General features: G+C 46.9%; 1 non-coding gene across 1 annotated transcript; it reads right to left on the bottom strand.

The window, feature by feature from the left end:
* Positions 1–493: 493 nt before the first annotated feature.
* LOC117094097 lies at positions 494–598 on the bottom strand. The gene has a single exon (XR_004441421.1). It is a non-coding gene; the product is annotated as a small nucleolar RNA U13 (small nucleolar RNA).
* Positions 599–6,228: the final 5,630 nt, after the last annotated feature.

Genomic DNA, 6,228 nt, shown 5'->3' with positions numbered 1-6,228 from the left:
ACTGCAAACTCTCATGCAACCAGGAATAAGAACCACTCAGCAGAACCACTCCCAATTTTCTGACCCACAGAAACTGTGAGATAAATAAATATTGTTTTAAGCTGCTGTGCTTAGGAATAATTTGTTACACAGCAATAGATAAGTTACATATTTTGTATGACTATTCTTTTTTTTCTTTCTGGACAAGGTCTCACTCTGCCACCCACGTTGGAGTGCAGTGGCATGATCACAGCTCACTGCAGCCTCAACCTCCTGGGTTCAAGTGATACTTTTGCCTCAGCCACCCGAGTAGCTGGGACCACAGGTGTGCACCAACACCGTGGCTAATTTTTGTATTTTTTTTGCAGAGACAGGGTCTCCTTATGTTGCCCAGACTGGTCTTGAACTCCTGAACTCAAGCAATCTGCCCACCTTGGCCTCCCAAAGTGCTGGGATTACAGGTGTGAACCACCATGCCTGGCCCATGTATGGCTATTATTATTATTTTTTTTCAGGTTAGATGGGTAATGTGCCAATGTTGTAACAAGGTTCAGAGAGTGGCAGATCTCACACATGTGCATAAACACCCAATCATGATGTTCATGAACTACAAAAGGATCTTATATGACTATTCTTGGTAAAAGGTTGTTGAATGAATTCGAGACAGAGTTTTGCTCTGTCACACAGGCTGGAGTGCAGTGGCACCATCTGGGTTCACTGCAAGCTCCGCCTCCCGGATTCACGCCATTCTCCTGCCTCAGCCTCCCGAGTAGCTGGGACTACAGGCGCCCGCCACTACGCCTGGCTAATTTTTTTTGTATCTTTACTAGAGATGGGATTTCACTGTGTTAGCCAGGATAGTCTCGATCTCCTGACCTCGTGATCCGCCCATCTCAGCCTCCCAAAGTGCTGGGATTACAGGCGTGAGCCACAGCGCTCGGCAAATGAATTCTTTTCTATCAATCCTTGCTCACGGAGACTTTGGACTGTTCATTCTCCATATTATGTTAGCACTGTTCAGAAAGCCTAAATCCCACACATTACTTGTGATGTTACTGTTACTAAACCATGCCTGCTAACTAATGAAGGAGCCCCCTACCCCTTAAGGTCTCCGGTGGGCTGCATCCTGACCTCCGTTGAACGCCGGACCTCAGCGGGATTGGCATCACTAGATCCCTGGCTGGGGAGGACGATTCAGGCTCGGTAACAAGCAGGCTTCTTTCCAGTCAGTAGCTCATATTTGGAAGCCTCATGTTGTATATTTCAGCAGAGCCCATCTCAGAGAGAATATTTCCTTACTCACAGCTCTCACACTGTTTTAACAACAGCTAATCCTTTCACCTTATTTGGATGCAATGTCAGAATCCCTTCTGTGGCTGGCCAAGACTCAGCTCTAACTGGAGGGAAGACTCACAGGCCTTTGCATCTGAAGACAAACTCTGCCTGAGGTAGAAAAGAGAGCCTGGGAAGAGTGTTGAGGTTGATACTTGACAGCCTCATCAGCTCAGGGCTGATGAAGACAAGCTGGCCAGGCACAGTGGCTCATGCCTGTAATCCCAGCACTTTGGGAGGCCAAGACGGGCAGATCACTTGAGGCTAGGAGTTTGAGACCAGCTTGGCCAACATGGTGAAACCCCATCTCCAATAAAAATAAAAATCAGTAAATAAATAAGATGAGCTGGCTAGCTCTTTCTGTTTCACCACAAGGACCTTAGCCAGGCTATCCTAAGGGTATGGTAGTGTGGCTAAGGCCAGCAAGTTCAACAATTTTTAACCAAGCACGTGCTATGTACCAGTCACTGTAGACAAGGCCAGCACATAACAATGGGTAGCCAAGGTCCTTGCCCTTGGGAAATTCATGGTCCAGTTGCAGAAGACAAGCAAACCAATTAGTTCAGAGCAGTAGCTGCTGCATTCACTTGGCCAGGTGCAGTGGCTTCCACCAGCACTTTGGGAGGCTGACACAGGCGGATTGCTTGAGCCCAGGAGTTTGAGACCAACCTGGGCAACATGGCAGGACCCTGTCTCTACAAATAATAATAATAATAATAAATAATACAGAAATTAGCTGGGCATGGTGGCACATGCCTGTAGTCCCAGCTACTTGGGAGACTGAGGAGGATCGCTTAAGCCTGGGAAGTCGAGGCTGCGGTGAGCTGACATTGCTCCACTGTGCTCTAGCTAGGGCGACGAGAGTGAGAACCTGTCTCAAAAACATAAAAAACAAAAAAAAGCCAGAGCAGCAGCACAGGTGTACTGCCACGCCAGGTGAACTGCAGGCATGAGACAGGGGAGGCCAGGGAAGGGTTCCCAGACTCTTGGAGGCGGTGTTTTCCTGAGCTAATTGTGAGGCAAGAGAAGTAACCACACAACAGAGGCTGGGAACAGTTATCTAGGCAGAGGCAAGAGTCTAAGCCAGGCCTCACCAGCAAGGCAGGAAGTGGAAAGAGGAACACCAAGCGCTAGGTGAGGCTGGGGGTCAAGTGGGAGCGAAGTGGGAGGGGCGGGAAGTGTAGCTGGAGGAGAAGGCAGCGTCCAGCGGAGGACAGTCTTGCATCCCATGATACAGAGCTAGCGTTTCATCTTGGACGTGATGGGCAGTCACTGAAAGGTTTTGAGCAGAAAAGGGACTCCATCAGGTTTGGGTTTTAGGATGTTCATTCAGTCAACCCAGGGGAGGGTGGATTTGAAGACTGGAAGCAGAGAGGCCAGTGAAGAGGGAGGCTGCCATCACTTGTGCAGCCAAGCGTGATGAGGGTCTGGAAGTGGCCTTGGAGATGGAGAGGATGGGATAGATCCAGGAAATAACAAGGCTTATCAGCCAGGAGCCAAGTACAGGGAAGGGTATTTCCTGGCTGGAGGACTTTGAAGGCTGGGACTGGGATTCCTCTGCATTCTTAGTTATAGCTTCTGAGACCTGGCTGGCAGGATCTAATTCAGCCTCCTCCGATCCCTTGTAGAGTCTAGCTGGAACATTAACTGCCAAACTGGACTTGATATTAGAAGAGGTATCAGTAAAAGAGGTCTATAAACCCACACCAGTGTGTGGCGAGGATCCCGCAGCAGGATGAAGTGCAGATTTTCTGTGGACTCTGCATTCTGGCTGCTTCTCTCATGTGCTCTTGCCCTCACCTGGATCTCAGCCAACATCTTTTCTTGCCTAGACTACTGCAGTAGCTTCCTAACTGCCTGGTTCTTTTCTTTTCATTTCTCTTTCTTTTTTTTTTTTTATTTTTTATTTTTATAGAGACAAGGTCTTACTATGTTGCCCAGGCTGGTCTTGAACTCCTGGGCTCAAATGATCATTCCTCTTTGGCCCAAGTGATCCTCCCTTCCTGGCCTCCCAAATGCTAGGATTACAGGTGTGAGCCACTGTGCCTGTCCTTTTCCTTCTCTTTTCCTTTCTTTTTTTTTTTTTTTTTTTGAGGCAGGGTCTTACTCTGGCACCCAGGCTGGAGCGCAGTGGCACAATCATGGCTCACTGCAGCCTTGAACTCCTGGACTCAAGCGATTCTCCCACTTCAACCTCTTGAGTAGTTGGGACTACAGGTGCATGCCACCACCATGCCTGCCTAATATTTTAATTATTTTTTTTAGAGACAGGGTCTCACTGTGTTGCCTAGGCTGTTCTCAAACTCTCAGCCTCGAGCGATCCTCCCACCTTGGTCTCCTGAGCAGCTGGGATTACAGGTGTGAGCCACCATGCCCGGCTGGTTGATTCTTTTCTACCCCTTACTTACTACTCTGGACCCCTACATTCGAGCCTAACATGGCAGCCATTGTGACCCTTTAAAAATACAAATTAGATAACGTCACTCTGCTACTTAAAACCCTTGAAAGGTCTTCTATTATTGTTTAAATCCACACTCATTTCCATGGCCTAGCAGCCTGTGTGTCTGCCCCCGACCACCCCTCTAAGCTCCCCTCCTGCCCTACTCACTTGCTTCCTTATCCCATCCACTGACCTTCTACTGTTGCACAAATATACCAGACTATTTCCCACACAGAGCTACCTATTCACTCAACAAGTGCTTATGAAACACCTACTATGTGCCACACACTGTACTTGGTGCTGAAGAGACAGGAATGAAAGGCATGCAAATCCCTGCTGCTGGGAAACTTACATGCTAATGAAGACAGACAGACCGTAAACATGACAAGGAAATAAATATAGTATGTCAGGCCAGATGTGGTGGCTTACACCACACTGTAATCCCAGCACTTTGGGAGGCCAAGGCTTGAGAATCACTTGAGTCCAGGAGTTCAAGACCAACCTGGGCAACATAGAGAGACCCCGTCTTTACAAAAATATGAACAAAATTAGCCAGGCCTGTGGGGCACACACCTGTAGTCCAAGCTCCTCAGGAGGCTGAGTTGGGAGGATCACTTGAGCCCAAGAGATCAAAGCTATAGTGAGCCATGATTGTGCCACTGCACTCCAGCCTGGGTGACAGAGTGAGACCTTGTCTCAAATGAATGAATGAATAAATACATAAAGTATGTCAGATGGAAATCAGTACTCAGGGAAAAGAAAGAAAGCCAAGAGAGGGGATTTGAGGATTGGGGAATGGATTTGCAATTTTCCACATCAGAGCTGGGGAATGTCTCAGTGAGAAGGCAGTATATGAAACGTGGAGGAAGTGGGGGAATGAGCCACAGATTAGGTGGAGGGAAGAGTGTTGTTCCCAGTAGAGGTGATAGCGAAGGCAAAGTCCCCAAGGCAGCAGCATGTCTGGTGTGTCTGAGGAACAGCGAGGAGGCCAGAGGGGATGGAGGGGACTGGGAGGTGAGATGAAAGAGGTACACCTAATCAGGTGAGCCTGAGAGACCAGCACAAGAACTTCAACATCTGTGGAAACCTCTGCCAGGACACTCCATTCTGATTCCCATCTTTTAGTTCTCAGAGGGATACCCCTTGACTACCCTCATACTTCACTATAACAACACTCTCTTTTATTCATAAGTAGCAAAATTTGGCCGGGCATGGTAGCTCATGCCTGTAATCCCAGTACTTTGGGAGGCCAAGGCAGATGGATCACCTGAGGTTGGGAGTTCAAGACCAACCTGATTAACATGGAGAAACCCCATCAGTACTAAAAATACAAAGTTAGCCAGGCGTGGTGGTGTACACCGGTAATCCCAGCTACTCGGGAGGCTGAGGCAGGAGAATCACTTGAACCTGGGAGGCAGAGGTTGCAGTGAGCTGAGATTGCGTCATTGCACTCCAGCCTGGGCAACAAGAGCGAAATTCCATTGCCAAAAAAAAAAAAAGAAAAGAAAAAATGTAGCAAAATTTGAAATTGTTTGATCTATTTCCACGTACTATCCCTTTGCTATAATATGAGCTCCACGGAGGTTAGGAGCCCTGTGTTTTTCACCCGTTGTAAACCCAGACTTAGAAGACAGTTCAGCCAATTGTCCAGCAATTGTCCAGTACATGCTCAATAAATCACTAGCTGAATGCAAGAAGCAGGGAGATTCTATTATTATGATTCCTAAAACCTTACAGAGTATGGAGAACTGTGTTTTGATGTGGGAGGAATATCCCCAGGAAACTTGTGGCCATTGGCCTAGAGGTAGGAGAGGTAAAGAGGAACCTAACAAGATTTCAAAGAGAGAGAGAAAACCCAAAAGAATGCCACATCTAAAGACTTGGGGCATGGCCAGGTGCCATGACTCATGCCCATAATCTGGGAACTTTGGGAGGCCGTGGCGGGTGGGTCACTTGAGCCCAAGACTTCGAACATCAGACTGGGTAACATGTGGAAACCCCATCTCTATAAAAACAAAAACAAAAATTAGCCAAACATAGTAGCTTGCGCCTGTGGTTGCAACTACTAGGGAGGCTGAGATGGGAAGATCACTTGAGCCTGGAAGGTGAAGGCTGCAGTTGAGCTATGATTGCACCACTGCACTCCAGCCTGGGCAACAGAGTGAGATCCTGTCTCAAAAAAAAAAAAAAAAAAAAGATTTGGGGCATATATCTCAATTAAATTGTTTTTTTAAAAAGATGGGAATTGGGATGACCTTGAACTTCTAAATAATAACATTAGAAACTAGAAGGCAAAAAACAACAACAACAACAAACGATACCTTCAGAATACTCAAAAGTCAACTCTAGTTGACTTAATTAGAAAGGGAATTTATTAAGAGTGAAAAATATCATTAACATAGAATTTTATTCCCAGCCAAGCTATCAACTAGATGTGAGGCAGAAGGAACATAATTTATTTTTTCTTTCTTTCTTTC

Source organism: Trachypithecus francoisi, unplaced genomic scaffold (genome assembly GCF_009764315.1).
Source record: "Trachypithecus francoisi isolate TF-2019V2 unplaced genomic scaffold, Tfra_2.0 Lachesis_group12, whole genome shotgun sequence".
Lineage (NCBI taxonomy): Eukaryota > Metazoa > Chordata > Mammalia > Primates > Cercopithecidae > Trachypithecus > Trachypithecus francoisi.
This window is presented reverse-complemented; position numbering and strand designations above follow the sequence as displayed.